At 40.7% G+C, this 24,644-nt stretch overlaps 1 protein-coding gene and 1 long non-coding RNA gene across 2 annotated transcripts in view; one reads left to right on the top strand and one right to left on the bottom strand.

Moving 5' to 3' along the window:
• The window catches only part of PLXNA2 (plexin A2), a 449,635-nt gene extending 444,852 nt beyond the window's left edge, over positions 1-4,783 (bottom strand). The window contains exon 1 of the mRNA XM_034414337.3: positions 3,952-4,783. The gene's annotated coding sequence lies outside the window, so the exon portion shown is untranslated. The remainder of the gene's footprint in view (positions 1-3,951) is intronic.
• An 18-nt stretch (positions 4,784-4,801) lies between these two features.
• LOC117664382 (uncharacterized) lies at positions 4,802-12,883 on the top strand. Its single transcript, XR_004591021.3, has 3 exons — positions 4,802-5,080; positions 5,544-5,669; positions 10,501-12,883. It is a non-coding gene; the product is annotated as an uncharacterized LOC117664382 (long non-coding RNA).
• Positions 12,884-24,644: the final 11,761 nt, after the last annotated feature.

The raw sequence follows: 24,644 nt of genomic DNA, 5'->3' as shown, positions 1-24,644 counted from the left end.
CCAGTTCAGTTACAGTAGATTCAGTGAAGTCAGTAAAATGGGGTTATGACTAATCTGTTCAACTGATTCAAGTTATATTAGACAATTATGTTTTGAAGCATATATTAAGCTAAATAAATATAACTTGAATAGTTTTGAAAAAGATGGCCCATCTACTACTTCTGATATATCCTCTTACAAGAAAGTGCCATGGTGGTAAAGAGATTAACACTTAGAAAGCCGCATTTTCTAAGTTTATTTTAATTAGCCATGAAATATCTGTTCTATTTACCACCATTTGAATGGTAGGGTTATTGGGGAGGAGGGGAGCAAGTTTAAAGTAAAGACAGTAGATGGGGGCAGGATACAAGAAGGAGCAAAAAAGAGAAGAAAAATCAAATTGAATGGGTTAATAACAGAATCTTTGAGTGGAAACACAATCTTTGGGCAGAAAATACGGGTACCTGAAAAGAAGACATGGTGAGTTTCCTTTCTTCTGGCTAGCTAAATAGATGACTGTGAATAATTTCTGGTTAGCAGATGGTAACACAATGCATTGGCCTCTATGATGTGTGTAGTAGTTTTGTTAACAGTTCCTGGTTTTCCCATTTGTAGTGATGGACAGAAGTACATTGTACCCCCTGGCTATGAACGTAAACAGCTGTGTGTGGCTACATGCAGAGACAGCTGGCAGAGAGGGAAAGTATCAGAGAGAACAGTCCCCTCTTAAATGGTTTCAATATTATTTTACTGAGGAAGTGCAAAATTATACTAAATAAGTAAATAAATAAATGACAATGGTGAGAGAAGCAAAAGGAAAAAGGAGAGATCCTCATAAACTGAGTCAAGGTTGACTTAGACTTCCATCTTTCCGAGGTCGGTAAAATGAGGACCCAGATTGTTTGGGGGGGGGGCAATATGCTGACTCTGTAAACCATTTAGAGAGGGCTGCAAAGCATTGTGAAGCGGTATACAAGTCTAAGTGCTATTGCTATTGCTATAATAGCTACTAGCTGTAAATATTTCATGTCAGCAGAATAAAGGTAATTATATTCCTGCTAGAACCTTTTTCTGTGTATTTCCAGTGTATCACTGCCTTCAACTTTCTCTCGTCTGTCTGCTTCTTCTAAAGTGCCCATGAACAATCGGTAATGTTTCAAAAGAGAAACTGGGCCTGTCTCAATTTGGGGAGACTGCTGTGCACTTTGTTCTTACAACACCAACAGGCGGGAAGAAGCTTATTCCCCAAAGAGGGAATAAGCTTGGTGGTGAGACACAGGAGCATTACAACTGGTGCAATTTCTTAGGCTGAGATGGAGAGAAGGAAAAGGGAAGATTTAAGAAGAAAAGTGGGGGCAGTGAACTTTTAGGACAGACGCATTGATCCATATCTTTCCCTGAATAGGTAAGCAAGGAAAGTAAGGATGGGGAAATTACACCCATTGCTTCTTCTAGAATCTGATACTTTTCTGCCATCCTTTTGAGAAAGTCAACTTTTTGAACAATTGCAAAATTTTTAAGAAAAAAGACAAATAGAATATCTAGGGAATCACTGCAGAATTCCAGAAAAACCATTCACCCACATTCCCCACAATGCTTGAGATACAGGTGTAATAGCAATGAAGGATTGATGAGTCCTAATATAACTTTTATCACTGCTTTCAAGTGTCATATATTGGCTTTAAAGCAGTAAGTTCTTTTCAGCAGCATCTGCACAAATTCCTAAACATTGCAATGGGGAACACTTAGTAACATCTCTTAGAGCATTCAAGCAATCTTGAAACTCTGAAAGGAGAAGAAAACTCCATTCAGCACCAAAACTTTCAGATTACATGAGATATGTTCAGAAAGCTCAGCAGTCCAAGTGTCTCCATTGCAACCAATACACATATTATTTTCATTTAGCTGCTTTGAGAGCCAATTTGTCCAGCATTAAAAGGTGATTTACTAGAACAGAAGCAAAGCCCCAAAGACAGGTGGAGACATTTGCTCACCAGCCAAAGGGTGTTTGGAGCTGTAGGATATTTTGCTTTATGCTTTATAATTGTAGAATTATATTCTACAAAAATTGGGTGGACAGGATTAATGGAGGAGGTGATTAGGTATACTCAAGACAAGTAGAGTTGGTGGAGATGAGGGGTAAGAAATAATTTCAAGGTTCTAAAAAGCATCTGTCATTTGTTTGAACTTTACAAATGTGCTGAAGTAGGATGGAAAGACATCTCAAATAATAGGCAGGGAACATTGGCAGAATGGAGAACTTTTATTCCATATGCTGATTTTAAGCCCTTAAAGCTTTTGACTGCACTTTTATCTTCAACTAGATGTTACTTTCTGGTTCACTTGGGAGATTTTAATTCAGTTAAGCAAATGACCCTCAAGATATTTACAGAAAGAACAAAAAAAAAATCAGCTGCCCATAGAAAAAAACTTAACTGTTTAAGATAATTATGTTCTGGTTTAAATGACATCTGTATTCCAATATACATTCTTCAGTTGCCCGATCCTAGAATTAAGGAAGGTCATTGACTTATCACTGGAAGACAATATCAATTAAGCAGCCCAGTCAATGATGGCACATCAACCACAATCAGAACTGATCAAGTCACAAGTTACACAAATCCCGGGTTAATGGAAGCAAATACAAGATTACTTTGGGTATGCATACAGTATGTGCAGTATCTGGTGTGTCTTCTTTCATAGAATGCTTTACTGTATATCCATGTATTGATCCATGCCACCAAAGGAACCCTCCATCCTTCTGTCCCTATGAATGTGCAGGTTTTCATGTGATTTGGGAAGCTGTAGGCTAGACTGGGAAGTAAGGCAATGGAAGAAAAGGCAATGGCCATTCCCACCCCCATCTTGCCAACAAAAGTACATGGATGTATCCACGTAAGTCTCCAGGAATCAAGCTCAGGTGGAAGGGGACTTTATTTTACTTTTTACTCTCTGAGGTAAACCACCCACGCTTTCCAAAAAGAGGAAGTTTTGTATCAACCTTCACTGCAAAGGACGCAAACTGGGCAAAGAGGCCAGAACTGAATGTTCTCTCTATTATGCACCATGTTGAGATAAGGCAGGTTTCTGTGGCAGACTGACTAGGAAACCAATAATTTTGGATTCTGTAGAAAATACCCTCAGCAATGTTTGGGCCAACCTCCTGGACAGTTCAGATTCATTTACTACACACACACACACACACACACACACACACACACACACACACACACACCCAAGAGGAACTTCTGGATTAGGAAAACGACGATTTCCTAAGGACAGAAAGGCTGGCATGTGAAAAAGCTCTTGAAAACTAGCCAGACGCTCGCGCGCTCTTTCTCTCCGGGAACTTTCTTGTACCTGTTTGCTTCCTCTTTACAGTTCTCGCCACCTTTAGATGGGAAGCGGGCTCTGGCCAAGGCGCAGCCCTCTGGATTTAGGATGGAGAGCAGCGGCGGTCTGGTAGCAAAGCAGCGAACCCGAAGAGCCCTCACCTGGGTCAGGATGCTGGCTGCGGGGCGCGGAATAAAAAAAAAAAAAGGAAAGCCACCCCTTCCTCCTGCAGCGCTAGAAAGCTGCCGGTGAACAGCGCCAAAGCCAAGCGGGGCGCATGTCCTAACGGTACTCAGAAATAACCGTCGTAACACTTGGCAGGGGTGTAGTAGACTCCCGACTGCCCTCGGAGAGGACTACATTCAATCCATCCATCCATCCATCCATCCATCCATCCATCCATCCATCCATCCATCCATCCATCCATCATCCGGAGCAGACTCACACATCCAGTTCTTGACTGGCTCTACCCTCATCACACAATACAACCAGAACCAGAGGTCGAGGGGGAAAAGATCGGAGGACGAGCTTCGGCCACCGCTATTCCTCCCGCGGCAGGCAGAACAAGCGGGAAAGCAGGTTTCGGAGGAAAGCCCCGACATGCCAAGGCTGGCCGGGCTTCGGGCTCCAGGGACTTACCTCTGCTCGGAGAACGACTCTCTTGTTGCGCTCCTTTTTTTGGGGGGGGGAGGGGGGGAGGGACCCCGTCTCCTCCCCACTCCTCTTCCTCCTCCGCCTCGGAATTACGGAGCGTTAATCCACCCAAATCATTGAAATCCTCCACCGCAAGTCCCCAGCGCTGGCATCGATCGGTATTCCTAAAGTCGTTCAGCTGCTCCCGCCTGCCTTCAGTCCGTCATGCCTCCCGAGAAGCTCCCTCCGGTTGCGCGGCTGCTGGTGGTGCCGGCTGCCGGCGTTCTAGCTGGGGCTTTGCGAAAGGCTTTGCCCAGCCCGGTGCCTTTCGGACTCCTGCCTGGCATCGGCAGTTCCCAGAAGCCTTGCCTGGCTGGCTGCCGTCCCCGCGGGCTTCCCTTCCAGCGCCGCTTCCTCCGGGGATGTGGATGGGCTGGTTCCCCGTCTCCCTCTCCCTCCCCTCCCACCCTTTCCCTCAGCCTGCCGCTCGCTGGCTCGCTTGCTGCCAGCGCCACAGCCGCTCTGCACTCCTTCCTCGGCTCTAGCCTGGCACGGCGCTCATCAGCCCCCCACCGGTGGGAGCAGCAGCGGCGGCGGCGGCGGCGGCGGCGGCGGGAGCGCCAGCAGCCTGACGGCTAAAGCCGGCCTCCTTGGATCGCCGCGCTGCTCATTAACATACAGTCACAGCGGGTTAACCCTTCCCCAACCAGCCCTTCGATCATGCCAGGCCTTTCCCAATTTGCTGCAGTCTCGCCTCCCCCCCCACCCCCACTTTCTCTCCTCTGCCTCCCTCTCCCACTCCCGGCGACGTCAGAGCCAAGCGAAATCAAACGTGTGTATGCGTGTGTGTGTGTCTGTGTGGATCCGAAGGCACCGGCGCAGGGGACCGTTTAAAAATAGGTCCGCGCCAGCAGTTGGGATCCCCCGGGGGCTAAGAGGAAAGAGCCCCCTTCGCCCATCCATCGAGGTCGGCTACTTGGCGGAGGGGAGTGGGGAAGGACCAGAAAGGGGGGGAGGTGGAGGAGAAGGAGGCAACCCCCAACTCCAAGCCTACCCAAAGGCCGACCTATCGGAGGGAAAAAAAGGACCGAAAGGTAAAAGGGGCGAGGAACCTCCCGTCGCCCAACCTGCTCAGGTACACACACAGCTGGGCCGCTCTTGAAGGGATGGGTCTTCCACGGCCAAAATAGGAGTGGAAAGGGAAGGAATCTCGCCTCCTTTCCCTGCAGCCTTGCGGTTTATTCGAGCGCTGGCCTCTGTTTCCCCGGAGGGTTTAAAACTCGGAAGCGAGCGCCTCCGGGTTCCGCTGCATCTTTCACCCGAGTAAGCGAGCGAGCGTGGGATCGCCCGCCTTCTAAGGATACCCACGGGAGTCTTGCCTGGATTTTGCTTTCCTCTTTTCTCCTCTCCCCCCCCCCCACCCCAGCTTCCTTTCTGCTTGTTGCGCGTTCTAATTAAAGTCTCCGGCGAGAGTTGCAATTATTTAATGGAGGGGTTGAAGTTTCTAATAGAGGAGGTTGTTGGGCATAGCCTTGACAATTTGTCATATCCTTCCATTCCTACCTGCCTACAAGTACCGTAGTGAGATTTGTTTTCAGATTGAAGTGCGCCAGACCTCTGAGCCGGGGAAGGGAGGCGGCGACGATGTATATAATCTCTTCTTCGCTCTCAAAAGCAGAAAACAGCAATTTTGACTTAATCTCTCTGAAAATGCAGCGAATAAGGTGAGCAGGTGTCTGGGAGGAAGGCAAGAAATTAAAGAAGTCAACAGTACCATAAGTTAGAAAAGCGCTGTGAAGGGGAGGGGAAAAAACCAACAAGCCACAGCGTCTACCTTACAACTCTAGAGGTGTCGCTCATGGGAGATCTTCGTGGCAATCTAAAAACAACAGATTAGAAAACGTGAACATTAAAATGCATGCAAGAATAAACCTCTTTGTTAGACAAACAAACATGATTTAGGAGATCCTTTGGCAAAGGAGCTGGGAAGGAAAAGAACATTAAAAAGTGATTAATCAATCTGCTCTACCAGTCAAAAGGATTTTCTGATTGCAGATGGTTCTTTTAATTTAGGAGCCAAAGGAAGAGGGAAAGTCAACAAATGAAAAGCCAGTAAAACTGGGCTGCATCCACCTCTTGATTGTATGTGGAGTCAGATAGCCCTGCTGTTTTTGCAACATGGAGGCTAACCCTTTCATCCCCTTCTGTTTTCCCAAGGAAAAAGTAAGGGTGCTGTGCAAATTCAGGCTTTTATGCTGCCCGCAGAAACTTGTGTTCAACTAATTCTTTCCAATCATTTTCTTTTGTTTCTGGTGCTGGATCTCTGTGCCAATGGAGAAGAGAATTAAGGCTGGAATTCCGATCAATATATATATATATATACACATTTGCAGGCTCTTATCATCTGATCATTACTATAACAATGGCAACATTAGTGTTTGAATATTTATTGTGTTGCTGGAATAATGTCTGGCCAAGAAGTCCAGGAAATGTCCAGTGAGGTTATCCCACCTTATACTTACAACAGCCAAGTCTCCTGGGTTCAAATCAAACAGTCTAGCTATTATCCCACCAGGCTGCCTTGAAAATTCTGGCCCCGAATCAGTGTAAATTATATGCTCAGCCAGAAGGTTTGGGCTCAATTAGGAGGAGATTTAAGGACTAGCAAGCATTCAGTATAAATCTCAACACCCTATTATTTATTATAGCTAAAGAAATAGCTTCAGCACAGGGTCTCCTATAGCAAGACTCATGGCAAAATACTGACTGGGTTCACACATCAAGCTAAGTGATAGTATGTATAATCATGGTTAATTGAATAAGCCATAATTGGCTGGTTTTGCACACTAAGTCATAAGCCATGTTTTTATAAGCCATAGTGTTTGAGTTTACACCACATACCAAGCTAAAACCAAATAAATCACTGAAACCAGCATGTTATATATACTTTTGAAATACACAAATTATTCATATGGCCACACAAAGGATTTTCTACCTTTAGCTTTTATTTTCCAAGGCAGCTTAAGGCACTGGAGTGAACAGCAAGAAAATGGTCTAAAGAACTTAAAGGAATTTTGGTTTTAAGTTTTTCCCCACAGTTGAGCCGGCCTGTGGGAGTGAAGCAACTTTGTCACTCATTACCAACAGAATTATACAACTTCTGTGCAGAAGGTAGAGACTTTCCTACATATGTTTTGTAACTAAAGTAAGAAACTATTTCTCAGCACAAAATAACACAGTTGGGAGGTGTACTGAAGGAGGTTTCAGTAAATAAATACTTATCAATAACGATAGATTATAGCTATGGTCGGTGCAAAAAAATGAAACTTCAGTTGAAAGATGTTCAATCAGCACAAAATCAAACAAGGCTTAATTCATTTAAACATATATCGAGATTTTAATATGCCTTTAAAAGAACAAAAGAGAGTAGAACCGAAAGAAAGCCCAAGATGCAGGGGTGAAATCCAGCAGGTTCTGACAGGTTCTGCAGAACCGGTAGTGGAAATTTTGAGTAGTTCAGAGAACTGGCAAATACCACCTCTGGCTGGCCCTAGAGTGGGGTGGGAATGAAGATTTTGCAATATCCTTCCCCAGGAATGGGGAGGGAATGGGGATTTTGCAGTATCCTTCCCCTGGGGTGGGGTGGGAATGGGGATTTTGCAGTATCCTTCCCCTGCCATGTCCACAAGCCACGCCCACCAAGCACACCACACCCACCAAGCCACGCCCACAGAACCGGTAGTAAAAATAATTCACCACTGCCAAAGATGGAAATTTTAGCAATACATTCTGATTTAAAAGTAAAATTCGACTAAATTCAGTGGAACTAGCTCCTAAATAAGTATATCTGAAGATGTAATCCTTGAGTAAATTTCATTGACTTCTGTGAGACACACTTCGTAACAGATTGCAGCTTTACATTGTAACAGATCTAACACTAACAAAACCTGGGAGAAAGAACAAATGAAATTCTTCGGAGAGATTTCCAAAAATAGGGCTACCACTAAATATTGTAATATGGGTAGTCCTCAACATACAACAGTTCATTTAATGACTGTTTGAAGTTACAACGTCACTGAAAAAAGCATCTTATGACCGTTTTTCACATTTATGACCATTGCAGCATCTCCATGGTCACATGATCAAAAGTCAGATGCTTGGCAACTGAACTCATATTTATGACGGTTGCAGTGTCCTGGGGTTATGTGAACATCTTTTGCGACCTCCTGACAAGCAAAGTCAATGGAGAAGCCAGATTCACTTTACAATCATGTTACTAATTTAACAACTGCAGTGATTCACTTAATCACTGTGGCAAGAAAGGTTGTAAAATGAGGCAAAATTCACTTAGCAACAAAAATGTGGGGCTCAATTGTGGACGTAATTTGAGGACTACCTGTATTTCCTTTTGTTGCTTTTGGTTTCAGCACATACTTGTAGCATTCAGGCAGGAAAAAGTTCTCCAATGAATTAAATCAGGTTTGATTGAGAAATAAGCAGTGCATCTTAAGCTTCCTCTAATAAAAAAGTGATATTATAAAAAGCCTTTATAGAATCATGAGCGAGAACTAACAATGATGAAATTATTGTAGTAGGAAAACAAAACAAAACAATGAGGACAGTGTTAATAAAGCACAAATTTATATTTGGTTAATAACTCGTGCATATCAAATCTCTCCCTAAAAACAGTCAGAATGACTGCGGCACAACTGATGGCATAATATATATAGCCGTGATGGCGAACCTATAGCACGAGTGCCGGAAGTGGCACGCAGAGCTATCTCTCCTGGCACATGAGCTGTCGCCTGTTGCTCTTCTGGGTTCCGGCTCACCGGCCAGCTGGTCTTCATGTGCCTGGGAGCATTGGAAACTGGAAGACCATCCGCCTAGTGCACATACATGCACCGGGAAGCTGCTCTTCCGGTTTCTGTCATGTGCATGCGCACCAGCCAGTTGGTCTTCCTCAGTGGTGGGTTCCTCCTGGTTCGGCCTGGTTCGGCCGAGCCGGTAGTGATGACGATATGACATCACCGAACCAATTCTCTTTGTTCGGGAGATAGGCCCTCCCGCCCCCCGGCGTTATTCTTACCTTTTATTTGGCCCCGCCCCCAATCTATTCACTTCCTCCCGAGCCCCAGCTGATGGCTAGAAGGAAAAAAACTGTTTAAACTCTTGCCACGGGGCTTCAAAGGGCCGCCCTACAGCTGATCAGTGTTAAAAGACAGTGTCGTGGTAGACCAGTGCGCTCCAAAAAAAATAGGTAGACCGGAATGCTCCAAAAACAAATGGGTAGACCGGTACAGCTCTGCAAGCAGTTAAAAGCCTGGTAGACAAGTACCTCTTCTAAATCCTAAAGAATTGTCACATGACCATCAAACCACGCCCACAAAATAAGCCACGCCCACAGAACCAGTAGTAAAAAAATTTAGAACCCACCTCTGGTCTTCATGTGCGCATGCATGCTAGAAACCGGAAGACCAGGTGGCTAGAGGGCATGTGCTCACCGGAAACTGGAAGAGCAGCCACCTGGCGGATGCATGTGCATGGGGTGGCTGCTCTTCCGGTTTGCGGCATGTGCGCGCGCACTCCTGTTTTGACAGCTGGTGCCGAAAAGGTTCACCAACACTGCTATATAGCATTCTTAATATTTCAGCATCTCAGCATATCATGGCCTGAAGGAAACTGTGTAATGTTTTTTTCTTAGACACACCCAAAATTCGTTTCCAGACCAACTGTTGATAAAAATCATTCCTGTGTAAGCAAAACATCTTTGTTTCCTTACCTTAAAGGGCCCTTAAGTAAAAGAGCTCTCAGCTGCATCTTTCTTGGCAATAATATACTATAGAATAAGTTTTCATTCTTCTGGTTATTACTTTCTTTTGGAACTTTTTTTGTTCAAATTCACTGCCTAACTTCAGCACTGGAATGCTATGTATTGGTGCTTTTTTATTCAAACTCTTATCTGGATCAACATCTCTAAATTCAGGTGCACTTGCTGAGAGCTGTAAAACACTAAAGTACAAAAGCATCCCACTCCACTTTTGAGAATTTGTCTACTTTCCCCTCCTTTGAAATAATTTCTAAAGCAAATTCTGTGTGATGACACACAATGAGAATTGGTGGGGGAATACAAGTGTATATAGAACATAGAATCATAGGGTTGAAAGGGACCTTGGAAGTCTTCTAATCTAACACCTTGCTCAAGCCAGAGACCCTACACCATTCTGGACAAATGTCTGTGCAGTCTCTTCCTAAAAATCCTCCAATGTTGGAGCACCCATAATTTCTGGAGGCAAGCTGTTCCCCTAATTAATACTTGTCAAATTTCTCATTTCTAGCTTGGTTCTCTCCTTGATTAGTTTCCATCCACTGAGGTTTGTGGATTGAACCTTCTCTCTGTTGGTGTCAAGAGGTTCCTTGGTTCTGCTCTCTGTCTACTGTCTATTACTACATTATTAGTAGTGGTAGAATAGAGCAAAGTTATGAGAAACCTAGGACTATGTTTAATATTCCTTCTCTGCTTATCAGATTTCAATGTTTTCTTTCCTCTTGCAGGCTTTTTATGGGAAGAACCAAGATTAAAATATACAATGTTTCTTCTGCTGGAAGATATCGGAGTACGACTTTGATACATCAGCCATGATATCCTTCTATACCAGCAGGGGGTTTGGGTTTGGAGGTATTGTTTCGTGCTGGTTCTGCTCATTCCTTCATGGGTAGTTCCAGTTGTAATGAGAGAGGAGAATGAGCTTGCTCATCTCCCTTTGCTTTTTAATATCTATGTACATTTGTTGGATAAGGCTATCTATCAGTTCAGGGTGCAGTATCATAAATATGCCAGTGACTATCAGCTATATGAAGGGACGTGGTGGCTCAGTGGCTAAGACGCTGAACTTGTCGATAGAAAGGTAGGCAGTTCAGTGATTCGAATCCCTAGTGCCGCATAATGGGGTAAGCTCCCATTACTTGTCCCAGCTTCTGCCAACCTAACAGTTCGAAAGCACGTAAAAAATACAAGTAGAAAAATAGGGACTACCTTTGGTAGGAAAGTAACAGTATTCCGTGCGCCTTTGCCGTTTAGTCATGCTGGTCACATGACCACAGAGACATCTTTGGACAGCGCTGGCTCTTCGGCTTTGAAATGGACATGAGCACTGCCCCCTAGAGTCAGGAACGACTAGCACATATGTGCAAGGGGAACTCTTACCTTTACCTTTATCAGCTATATATAATTACCACAGGTTGAATAAGGGAGTCTATCAAAATCTCATTCCAGTATATGGAGGCTACAGATGGAATTATTTTCTGTTGCAGTTTTCTTTCATACCCTGCATTACCTCTTGATGTTCCCTGTGCCATCTTTTTGAGGTAGGCCAGGTCACTGCATGACTGGAATTTTGTTCACCTACTGTAGGCTACAGTGACAGTATCTTGAAAGTCTGTGTTTTCCCTTTCCTCCCTCTCTTTACCCCAAGGAGTTAAGGTGGAGCCAGTTTGAATTTCTTTCCCCTGCTTTTTTTGGCTTTCTGGACTTAAAACATGTTTTTGCAACTATTGTTGCATAGTTTATCTGTCTTTGTGGCTCTCCCCACCCTGAAGACCTGGGGGTACTCTTGGATTCATAACTTGATAGGCAAACAGAAGCTGTGGCTGGAGAGGAAGGGGTGTGTGGCTTTTTGCAGCTGGTGCCTCAATTGCAGCCTTTCCTGGAATGTGAGAATCTTACAAAAAAAGAACTCATGCTTTCATTATCACTTTTGTGGATCACTGTAATGCCTCATTGGGCTATTTTGAAGATACCTACAGTTTACATTAATCTAGAATGCAGTGGTCCAGTGATTAGTAGGTACGTGGTTCCAGTCACTGGTGAAATCCAAATTCTTTTACTACTGGTTCTGTGGGCATGGCTTGGTGGGCATGACAGGGGAAGGATACTGCAAAATCTCCATTCCCACCCCACTCCTGGGGGAAGGATATTGCAAAATCTCCATTCCCACCCCACTCTGGGACCAGCCAGAAGTGGTATTTGCCGATTCTTTGAACTGCTCAAAATTTCCGCTTCCAGTTCTCCAGAATCTGTCAGAACCTGCTGGATTTCACCTCTACTTCCAGTGCTCCAGTCCCTATACTGACTAGAGCTTAGAAACTATATTGGCTTCTGAGCACAGTTCAGGTTAAGGCTGTACACTGTTTGATTCTGATATAGCTCCAAGGCTGCTCTCTCCATCCAGTATCCACCTATTCAACTGTCAGCCTCCCAAGTAGACCAGAGAGGAAACACAACAAGATGAGTTAATTCTACTTTATTGAAGACTACATTAACTCAATGTTGCAAGTCTGAAAATACAAATGGCTTGCCATTTCTTTTTAACCATCTGATAATTTAGGGCAAATCCTTTCTTAGTTTCTTTCTCTGCCTGCTAGTCAGTTGTGGGCTCCTCCATTTTTTATCTGATTGTTCCCTAGCCAGCATCTTTGCTCCCGATCTTCCAAGATCATTCTCACATTGGATTGCGCCAGCACATAGATCCTGGGAAAATTTGCTAATAGTTCTTCACTTTGGGGAGAAGGTATACAGAGGCTTATGAGTATATTTTCTCCGTTACAGTACTTGCTCTTCAAAACATCCTTCCTCAAATATTCAATCAGCTCCCCCTCTTTTACTTTACAGACATTATTGAGAGCAGATTGAGGACAATTTTTTTGAATTATAAATATTGATGTCTATATGTTGGTTTTATTCTCTAGGGTTTTTTTTTCAAAAAATAAACTCTAATATGGATTTTTAATTGTTCTTTATTTCTTCTATCGATCTAAGTAAAAATGTTTTAGACCATGGATATTTTAGCATAATTTGATGGAAGTACCGCTTGCCAATAATCTTCTGTTTGTGATGGGAAATGATTGAATAAATGAATAACTTATGTTTAAAAGTTAATTGTTCTGAAAATGGCTTGATATCTGGTTGTTCTCTCAATAAACCTTTACCAGGGTGGTGCAAAGCTTCAAAGAGATGCTATGACTTTTCCTCCAGGCAATGCAACCTCTGTTCTATAAACCAATGGCCAGGTTGCTACTCTGTCTGCCATTCTCTGCTCACGTCTGGCTGCCTAGACTTCTTCCTGTGCCTCTTCTGACTCTTCCCGTCAGCTTCTGGAAGTAGAGGAAAAGGTATTTGCATCTGCATAATATATGCTGGAAGCCTCTTCAGCTACATGAGTAGTTGGATGGAGCCTTAGAATGACACAAAGAACCTTAAAAGGCAAATCAAATCAATGACACAAAGGGGCCTCCCTGAGCTGAAGTTCAGCTGCCTTGCAGACCTTCTTTATTTCCCTGGGCAGGTCTCTTAAGAATAAAGAGAATGATTCCCTGACATTTTCAATTTTAAGAAAACTGAATTGTTAACAAATGTACCTTTCAAGTATCCACTGTAATAATATTTTCTTTAAGAATACACACACACACACACAGACATACACAGGGTATATATGTGTATGTATGTATATATATATATATGTATGTGTGTGTATACACACATGTTGCATAGATAGATAGATAGATATAGATGATATAGATATAGATATATAGATGTGTGTGTGTGTATATTCTCCCTCCCTCTCTCCCTCTCTCTCCCTTTCATGTGGGTGTGGGTGTGTGTATTTCATTGCCAGTGCAGAATGTAGTATACATCTCTAGATTTTAAAAAAATGGATCATAAAATTAATAGGGTACATTTTTATCAATGTCTATTAATCATAACAGTCAAAAATGAAACATCCATTTTCAGTGCATATAGGCTAGCCACACACTGTAAATATATGCAGGCCATTGCTAACATCAGCATTTCCTGCTGATATCTTGACTCTTAAAAAAAGTCTCCATAACAGCAATCATAGAGATATTTAGGGTATGATGACACATACATCATATTTAATAGGTGTAAATGAAGTTTTAAACCTTGTTTCAAAGTCAAATGAATATTTTTCTTAGGATATAACCTTTTTAGGGCATCGGGAAAAACATAAATTTTAATAAATTGATAGTCTTATTGCAACTTTAGTGACATGATTCATTTTCTATATAAACACAGTGTTCAAAATACTCAAATAAGTTATAGTCTAGGATATTTTTACAGAAAACTTGTATAAATTTGACAGTTTTAAATACTGCCAATGGGCGACAACAGACAACTGATGTCCTTTAACACAGAAAATTATATACTTTACTGTTTTTCTATTCAGGAAGGAGTTGCCTTAGATCTGAAGTGGCCAATTGGTGGCCTCAGGCCTATTTTTGTACCAATTCCATCCAATTCCCATCCAGTCATTATAGCAAAATGGCAATTTTGAATAGCTTAATTTGTATTTCTTTTGTACATTAGGTGTCAGAATAGAGCATTAAATGTCTCAGGTTTGTTTTGCCCTTAAAACTTCCTCAATGCCAACATTCCTCCCATTAAACAAACAAATAACAAATCTTTCTGCCAAAAAAAAAAAAAAACAACAACCCACAATCCAGAGCTTTGCCTCCTCTAGTGATAAAATGATAGCTCTATATCTTAGTCATACCTTCTGGGCATATCAAGGTAAAAACAAACAAACCAACCCTAAACATTGGGTTAGTTAGATATGCAGCATGATGAAGGTTTCTAATCAGCCACCATGTTTACTTTCTGAGAATGTCTCTCCTATTTTTAGCTATGTAGTTCCAACTGATTACACTCAGGGAAATGTGGCAAAGAAAATCATTCCTGGTCAACATCACAGAATATATGAGTTGGCTCTTCAGGAAATGTACTGAAATCTCTGACATAATTTATACACAGATGTGTCCTTATATTCTACTTAGAAAAAAATAGAGTGAATACATCTCAAGTGACAAATAATTTTAGGTGATGGTTAGGAAGCACCCCTTATATTTTGCTTTATCTTTTCAAGAAAGGAATTACATGAGAGGAAAAAATGCAGGAGCAGCAGCCACGAAAAGGAGCTCTGGACTGGATCAAAATGTATCTGTAAGGAGATTATGGCAAATTATTCACACATGCCTGGACACACATATATTGATGAAATGAGACATAGCTAGCATTGGAGGTCAACAGTACAAATAAATTTAGGATTCTGCTTCTGGCTTTTTCAAATACCCAGAGAAAAAGGAAAGGTTATATTTCCCCCTAAATCCTTGAAAGGAATGAAGGATGAAGAGTTCCACTTAGAACACATTATTTTCTTAGTACTTTCTGTTAAGGAATAATGGTTATTATAGTTTAACACAGTAGCCCTAAGAATCCCAGAATTTCATACTCCAGAAATCTGAAGAATTACCTCAATAAGGCTAGAGGTTTTTTGGATGTTTAACTGCAGTTTCCTTTCTCATTTTATGCTCCTTTTTAATTAAAATTTAATTCCAAAATTAGATATGTGGGTGGATGCAGCACATATTACTTTATGAGTGTGCTGCCCACAGTTTTCTTTATTTGTTGGACTACAGTAAATTATGTTCGGAGTGGTGATGATGAGGACGATGAGGACGATGATCATAATATTGCTTCTATTTTAATAAAAAAATACATGAGAATCAACAAGTGCACAATACAGCAATTCATTCATTTATTCATTTGTCCAATTTCTATAGTCACCCATCTCACAAACACATGACTCTGGATGCCTTACAACAAAGCTAAAACAATCAATAAATATTTATTAATGCAATTAGCATCACGTAATTGAAATATTAAAATCTATGAAACAAAACTAAAAAGAAGACATAACAAGTGATATGTCATCATGTATTTGGGGAAACTGTTTTCTCTCTCCCCATTTTGAAGTGGGACAGATGGCTATGGGTTGGGCAGCATGCATGTCATAGTAAAGCCTTTTCAAAATAAGATTAAAATAATATCATGTATTCATGCAGGGATTAATTCTTTAGGCCTAAATGAGGCAAAAGCCAGTGGAGAAATTCAACAGCTTGCTGACTAAGCACCCTGTCTCTTTATCAGTATGCTACATTGTCTGAGATTACGACCTGCTTATTGTTTCTAGACAGAATTAAAGGGTACTTGTACACTTATGAAGGATGGCAGCAACAATTCAGACTGAATTAATCCAATATAACCTCAGTTGATGACCAACCCTTCTTCCATTCTGATCAGCTGAAAAGCAATCCATTTACCTGAATACAGATCCCATTGCAAAGGTAGCTTTCTGAAATAGCCAGTAATATTGTAAGAACACTTGTATGGACAAATAAAGTCCTTTCTCCATTATTTGTAAACAGACAGATCACATACTCTAGGATAGGGGAAGTCAAGATTTTTAAAGAAGCCTGATACGCCAGTTGCGCCCCTTTCTAGATCGGGACTCCCTACGCACAGTCACTCAGGCACTCGTCACTTCCCGCCTGGACTACTGCAACGCTCTCTACATGGGGCTCCCCCTGGGGTGCACCCGGAGGCTCCAGCTGGTCCAGAACGCGGCCACGCGGGGGATTATGGGGGCGACGAGGCGCTCCCATGTGACACCTCTCCTGCGCGAGCTGCACTGGCTCCCGGTGGTCTTCCGGGTGCGCTTCAAGGTGTTGGTGACCACCTTTAAAGCGCTCCATGGCTTAGGGCCGGGGTACTTACGAGACCGCCTTCTGCCACCAATAGCCTCCCACCGGCCAGTGCGCTCACACAGAGTGGGCCTCCTCAGGGTGCCGTCCGCCAGACAATGTTGGCTGGCGACCCCCAGGGGGAGAGCCTTCTCTGTGGTGGCGCCCACCCTCTGGAACAACCTCCCCCCAGAGTTACGGATAATAACAGACCTCCGGATTTTTCGTCGGGCCCTGAAAACCCATTTATTTCAACTAGCTGGGCTGGCTTGAGTCAAATTTTAAACTGATTTTAAATTGGAATTGTTTTAATTACGGCCAAAAGCTTTAATTATTTTAATCAGTTTTTAGATTTTGTATGTTTTGTATGTATGTCTTGTTTTATTTTGGCTGTTCACCGCCCTGAGTCCTATATTGGAGAAGGGCGGTATAGAAATTTAAACAAATAAATAAATAAAATAAATAAATAAAGACCATGTTGGGAAAAAAAGGTCTTACATGTGCAAAAAATGTAATATTTAATCATATAAAGCAAAAGTTTATTTATTTATTTATTTGCTTGCTTATTTATTTATCAAACTTGTATACTTCTCATCTTGCCAAAGGCAAGGTGAACTCTAGACTAATGTACTCTAGACATTAAAAACAATACAGAATAAAACACTGAAGCAATAAAGATCTATAATTTAAAAATAACTTTTTAACTTCAATTAAAAATAACTGCCATATTTTTCGGAGTATAAGATGCACCAGAGTATAAGACGCACCTTAGTCTTTGGGGAGGAAAATAAGAAAAAAACTGATTGGCAGGTGGGTCGGCCTCCCGGAATACCCCCAATCAACTGTTCTCAGAGGTGAATTTTAGCAACAGGTTCCTTGGTTGTGAGCTCTGTGACTTGCTTTTTTTTTTTTTTTGCTTTTTTTTCCTGCCTCTGAAACTTCTGAAACTTTGTTTCAGAAAAAACTTTTTTTTCTGTCTCCGAAAGCCTCCGAAACAGAGCTTCAGAAAAAAAGCCTCTGAAGCTCTGTTTGGGGGCTTTTTTTCTGAAGCTCTGTTTGGGGGCTTTTTTTCCTGAAGCTCTGTTTGGGGGCTTCTTTTCTGAAGCTTTGTTTGAAGCCTTTGAAACCTCCATTTGAGAAATTGGGCAGGGCTACATTCGGAGTATAAAACGCAGCCAGATTTTCACCCTTTTTTGGGGGGGAAAGGTGCACTTATATTCCGAAAAATATGGTAAGCAGCTGCAGATGGTGGGACAAAGTGTGTGCAGGGAGGAGATGGCGTATTCTCTATTCCATTAGTCACCTCCAATGTGCTATATGCCTATTAGGGCTGGAGGCTATTTGGGATACCAAGCCTTCAGACTCTTTTAGAAGGCCAAAAGAGTGGCAGCGGATCAGATCTTGGTGGGCAAGATGTTTCAGAGGGTAGGAGCCACAACAGAAAAGTCTCTACATCTGGACCACACCAGCTCAAATTCCTTAGCTGATGGGTCCACAGCATGCCCCATTTGCCAGCATCAGTGTTAATCCCATCAGAGTGCCCTGGAATCTAAACATCTAAATATCTTAAACAAACGAGAAATGTACACATGCTGTGCATGTTTATAAACATTCTCCCACTCTCCTGTGGGAGAGATCCAACAATCATTGCTGAATAAACTTTTTTCTCTTTACCTGTTGGCCTTTTCTGCTTCTCATGTGGAGAATCACTATTCCATCACAAACTGGTACGTGCTGGAGGAAAACATTTATATCTTTCTGGCTTTCTAATAAACATGGTAGTTTCAAGCAGTCAGGAGTCTCCCGGGCTGCCTTACTGCAAATATCAAAAGTATTCTAGCACTATGCAAAGGATAACCAGTTTTAGAGGAACATGATTCCAGATGGAATGCTAAACACACAAACAGTCAAACAAAACAAAATAGCAAAAAAAAAAAAAAAAAAAAAAAAAAAGCTTTCCAGAACTCTAGAGATTCATCTGACATTAATAAATCGCTTATCTAGAAAAACTATGGAAGAATGGAAACTATGACGAAATATGTGCAGGAGCAGCTGAGGTTATTAGTCAACCAAACCTAAGGAAAACTGCAATAGAAAACTATTTTCTCTTTCATTAACATTTTTTGACAACTAAATGATCACACCTCTTACCAGAGAGTAGGCGCTATTTTCTATAGTGTCTAAATTCAAGTTCAGTTCTGAAATGATTTGCAGATGAAGTTGTTGATATGGGAAAGTTATTCTGCCTATTCTTTCATTTGTGGGTCATAGAATAAGTGATGGCATTAATAAAAATACATTTGTTATGCACAAATCTGATTTTCTTGACACTTTCTTGGGGGAAAGTAAGTTTAGGGTAATTTGATTCCCCCTAGTGGTAGGTTGCATGCCTATAACAGAAAGAATAAATACATGATGAATGAAATATATAACAGCATTAAACTATTTTAAATAGACCTTACCAAAAAAGTCAGTCAGTCAGTCAGTCAGTCTGTTAGTCTGTCTGTCTCTGTCTCTGTCTCTCTGTCTCTCTCTCTGTCTCTCTTTTCCCTCCCTCCCTCTCCCACTGTATTGATGGAGGAGAGGATCATCAAAAATATTTAAGGGAAAATTCTCAGATCCTCTAGCAGACTATTTTACTTAGCTATAATAGTTAAATTGATGTATCATTGAGAAGAAGAGGACAAAGTTTAAATCTAACTTGAGGCAGCAGCAGCTGCTGCTAAAGATTATTTTGTATTGGATTAGAGAGTTAGAAGATTCTGGTTTTTTGTTTACTGTTAATATGAAATTGACCATAGGATGGAATTCCAGGACAGCCACTTGAAAGCTGCAGTGAAGATCATTTTTTGTGCTATTTGATAGTGTTCCCAACAAATTACCTTCTCAAGTGCTGAAAGTTTCTAAAAAGCTCCATCCATGGTTGTTGAAGACAACAGTGACTTCCATTTTTTTTAGGCTACTTTTCTTAAGTGCAGGCCATATTGACTCATTCATTTACATTAACCCTTTAAATATAATTTGATAAAACAAATGCTTTTGTGAGCTGAGGTTCCCCCCCCCCAGTCTTTACGGGGGAAAAAACTTCTTGCATTTGCATGCTTTCAAACTGCTAGGTGGGAAGGAGCTAAGGTAGGGATCTGCAACCTTAAACACTCAAAGAGCCATTTGGACCCATTTCCCATAGAAAAGAAAACACCGGGAGCCACAAAACCCTTCCCGTGGCTGACTATTCCTTGAGCGGCCACAAAACTAGCATATGTAGTTGAATTAAACATTTTGTTTTCTTCTGAAACATTTCTTTTCTTGGATTTATCCATGGTTGGCTTATTGGTGGTTGAAAAGCTCAGTAAATCACGTACCGGCAGATGTCGCACATTGGCGGTTGTGACGCATATTTTGAGTGACAGGGAGCCACAGCAGAGGGGTGAAAGTGCCACATGTGGCTCCAGAGCCGCAGGTTGCTGACCCCTGAGCTAAGGCAAGTAACAGGAGCTCACCCCATGTGCGGAGCTTGGGTCTCAAACCAGCTCTCCAACTGACAATTCAGTGTCTTTAACCACTGAGCCATTGTGCCCTCTTTAATTTATATACAAAGGTGTAAATATAGTTCTTTAGATTTAAAATTAAACCTTTTGATTGCCTATAAAGCCATGTATATATTGAAGTGGTATACATTTGTATTTCTATTATATTTACAATGAATAATACCCATAATTGAGTTAAAACTCTCTGTAGCTACTGTGAATGTGTGTAAACAACTGACTACTGTACATGACTGATTCAATTAACTTATGGCCATGCAAACAGTTTGTTTTCTCTTCTTTGCTGTGACTAGTTCATATATGTTCTGATTTCCATGGTAACTGACTGACGTAAATATTATCTTAAAAAATCAAACCTATGGATAATAATAACTGAAATGTAAAAATTTTATAGTGAACTCTAACATGCTTAATATTTATTTTGCTGCTCTGTTGTTGATGTGTTTGGGATTAAAATTCAAATGAGAAGAACATAGGATGCACATTAAACGTAAGTATAGATCTATGAAAATTTGCCCTTTTTTTAAAAAAAAATAAGGAAAGGCAGGCTCCCTTTATGATTTTATTAACAGTCAATACTTTATTCAATAATTCTCTAATGTATAACCATGAAGTATTTATTGCTCTGAATTGTGGGGAAAAGGCTAGATCTATGGATGAGATAGCAGAACAGAGTTAGTGCTAGGAGGTTCAGACTACAGGTAATGGGGATGCTTCATACAGCAACTAATTTAATTATGCAATTTGTTTTCTACAAGATGTAGTGAAGTAGACTAACTTAGATGGCTTTCTGAGGAGCAATCAAATTCATGATGTGTATTATCCACTACTACTATGATCAGATTGCCTCTGAATTTCAATTCTTGGAAAACTGCAAACTTAAATTTCTTGGGTCCCTATATATAGACAGAAAAGTTCCTTATAACCAAGACATCACTGAGGCCCTGGGAATAACCTGTTTTCCGTGCCCTTGTTTCCTAAATCTGGACACATTTTTATCTGTTATTACCTTTTGGAATGCCTTGTCATCACGAGCCTCTTCATGGGACCCTTGAGAATGGAAAGCAACGTGCAAAATTACATAATCATGCAAACAATGGGAATTATGCACTTGCATTAGATTTGCTGACATAAATATGTAATTGTGGTATTTACATGGTCATACAGGTGTTGGCACACTGATGTCATTGTGGTTTCTGCTGCCTATTATAGAATGAGTTCTAGTCTTCCCTTAGGCATGAATGCTGGCTAATGACTTTGGACCAGTCACTTTTAATTAACCCAATCCACTTCTCAGGGTTGTTGTGGGGAAAAATACAAGGAAGCAGCATTATGTACGCTACCTTGAATTGTACAAAATAAAGGCAGGACAGACGTCTAGTTCATAAATAAACAAGAACAACAACAGCAAAGAGCCTAAAGCAGCTCTCAAAGAAAAGGCATTTGGAATCCAGTAGAACAGAGGCGTTTTAAAGATGTTGTTGACATCTTATGCTGAAGTACACTCCATTTCAAACCAACTGAAACATCTGCTTTGGTTAAGCATCATATACCACTAATGCAGTTGCTCCTTACACAGCAAGTTATCCAAGGCAGGGTTAGAGCATCACCATCATTTCTCTTCTTGCGTGACTGTCTGCATCCTGTCTATTATTTACTGATTGCAAATTGCTTCTTTTCTGAGCACACTGGACAGCTGAGTAGAGGCTTCTGAGAAAGCAGCTTGACAGCTGATTTTACAAGCATTTCATGTTATGAGCAGGATGCAGATGGGATAAGCTTCCATTGTCTTCTATACACTGTAGTTGCTTGTACGTAAAGCAATGAACATGCAGTTTGTATAACCAGTTCTCACACTTATTTGGCATTCAGGACACAGTCTGAGAACAAACATGTTTTCATCTGAATTTATGTAATGTGTGGGGAGATCACCTGCCATTCAACACAGTGCTAGTACTTATGGGAAAAGCATCAATCCTTGGATACAAACTTAATTTCAGAGCTTACTTTTATTGCTTGTTCTTGTCTGTACAGTTGGGACATAAGAAGAGAAACCGTTGGGATTGGTTTCATACTAATGGCAAATATAATTCAGATATGCTTGTTAGCCACACATTCATCTGTTCTCAAATGGTTTGTGATTATGTGAGTCATCTATTTGATGGGCAGAAGGATTAGGACAATGTTATTTTGATTTAGCTGATATATTTAGCTGATGTATTAGGTGACAGTGTTACCTGCTTTGGGTAATAGAATGTCTGCAAGAAAACAACCAATGTAGATAAAAAGCTAGTATGTGAAAGGAAAAGATTCCATAGCAAAAAAAAAAAAAAGTTGTCTATCCACACATGGATATCTCCTCCTAATGGATACATGGATTAGGCTTTTCACTTGAAGTCACTTGACTGGGAGGGAGAAGGGAAAGAATTTAGAATGGAGGTGTCACCAACATTCTGAATGTCTGCCCAATAATTTTTTCCACAGGGATGAAATTGGGAACTGTTTGAGTTTTATTTTTCTGAGCTCCCTACTGTGGAAAAGCTTGAATATAATCTTTCTTCTAACTTCTTCCCCACAACATATTTATTTGCTTGTTTATTCAATTAATGAAACAAATGTATATAACCAATTTGCACATAGGTGACTAGACTTTGGCTCTAATCTAGACTGTTTTCAGAGTTAGTGTGCTACTGAGCATAAAGTATGTTCAGAATCCTGATCCGCTTTATCAATTTCTTTCCAACATTCCATTGGGCTGCAAATAATAAAATGGTTTTAACCCATCATCTCTTTCACTGGGAATTTCAACAGAGATGCTGCTGGAAATATGTTTCACCAAGACTGCCATTTTTTTCCTCTCCCAGACTTAAGAAAATGGGACTGATTCAAGCAACATACTGACTCCTAAACTGAGGTTAATGAAGCATCATTTTTATGGTCACATAATATGCAGTGCCCCATAGAGTATTATATGTAATAAGTGATAAGGCTGGTTCAAGTGAAGCGCTAAGGCAATGGCAATGTTCCCACAGCACTCTGAATCACAAACTGCCAAAATCCATTTTAGTCTCGTCTAGCATATAGTACAAAACACATCTTCCTGAGTAATTTTTCTCTCAAGGATTTTGAATTATTTTGATGTACAATTTCCTTACCTTAAAAAAAAATTGTAAGAGAATATGTTTCACACTATCCCTGCATATCTGCAAGCAGGGTGTCAGAAGAGCATTTAGAGTTTCTTCAGAGGAGATAATGGAGAATATGTTGTAGCTTGTGAACTACAGATACTTATTTTTATCTTGTTATAAAAAAGCCAGTGTAGCATTGGCTCCCCAGTAGATTTATTCACTACAAGATACCACAGAGTAGCTAAACAATTACCTGTGTGGCACTCAATCACCTTCAGCCAACCTCTACCTGAAACTCTCCTCATATGTGATACATTACTTCCGATATTTTGTGCTCAAGCAGGCACTGTTATAGTTTATTTGGCATGCTGTGATTTTGAGATCAGATGCAAACTTTTCAAAAAATATTCTCTGAGTTTCTGTTTGAAGAAAAAAAAATGAATTGCTGTTGTTAACAAATCCATATTATTCTCTACTGATTGTAGAATAAACCTTTCACTGTGTTTAGCTTACTGTTTAACTTGTGGCATTATAATGTTTGAAAACTATTTTAGAAAAAAAGGAGGACATCTAGATTTTTTAAAAAATGCTAAATATTAAACTTACTATTTTAGGCAGAGTCAAAGTGAGTAAACTGAACTACCATAATTTGCCTTTGAAAGTAATAATGCCATTGCTTTTCCTCCTGATATTTTCTCTAATTGATTAAATGATCCATTCTGTCTTATACATAGAGAAATATATTTCCTGCATAGTTCCAAAATGTGTCTGCTGAGAATGCCTGGTTTATCTGGAAATAGAGAAAATAGCACCATCTATAGGGCTCTTAGTGTACAAAGTAGACATTTACAGTGCGGACTACAACAGAAAGCTGTGCTCAGAGGCATTGGTAAGCACTTCAAAGTAATATTCAGGGAAGCTAATAATTATTAACTGTAATTACTACTATAGGAGAATCACAGGCAATTACTTTAAAAATTATTTCCACTCAGTTACTGCCTTCAACAGAAAATGGAAATATTAAGCATGAAAGTGTACATACATAAATACCGAGCAAATGACTGTTAAAAAGTAGCTTTTACTTTATATTTTTCCTTCATTACTCCCCTCATCCATTTTAAAGCTGTTTTTCATTCAGTTTGCTCTGCCTGTATTTTTTATTTGAAAGGAAATAAACATTTTTTTTGCTTGGCAGTGTGCTACTTTTCCACTATAGACAACTATTATCCCATTACTCTGTAGTAAGTAAATATGTGAAAAAGGAATCAGTTCCTTACATATTAAGGAAGAATACAGAAAATAGAGGAGCCAAAATTAGCTGGGGAATGTAATAGAAAAATAGATAAGTAATTTAAGCAATGGATATAACATCATGGTATATAACATAACTTGTAAACAGACTTAGTTAAGGCTAAATACCTGTAAATTC

This window comes from Pantherophis guttatus, chromosome 3 (genome assembly GCF_059756535.1).
Source record: "Pantherophis guttatus breed Tessera chromosome 3, ASM5975653v1, whole genome shotgun sequence".
Classification (NCBI taxonomy): Eukaryota; Metazoa; Chordata; class Lepidosauria; order Squamata; family Colubridae; genus Pantherophis; species Pantherophis guttatus.
This window is presented reverse-complemented; position numbering and strand designations above follow the sequence as displayed.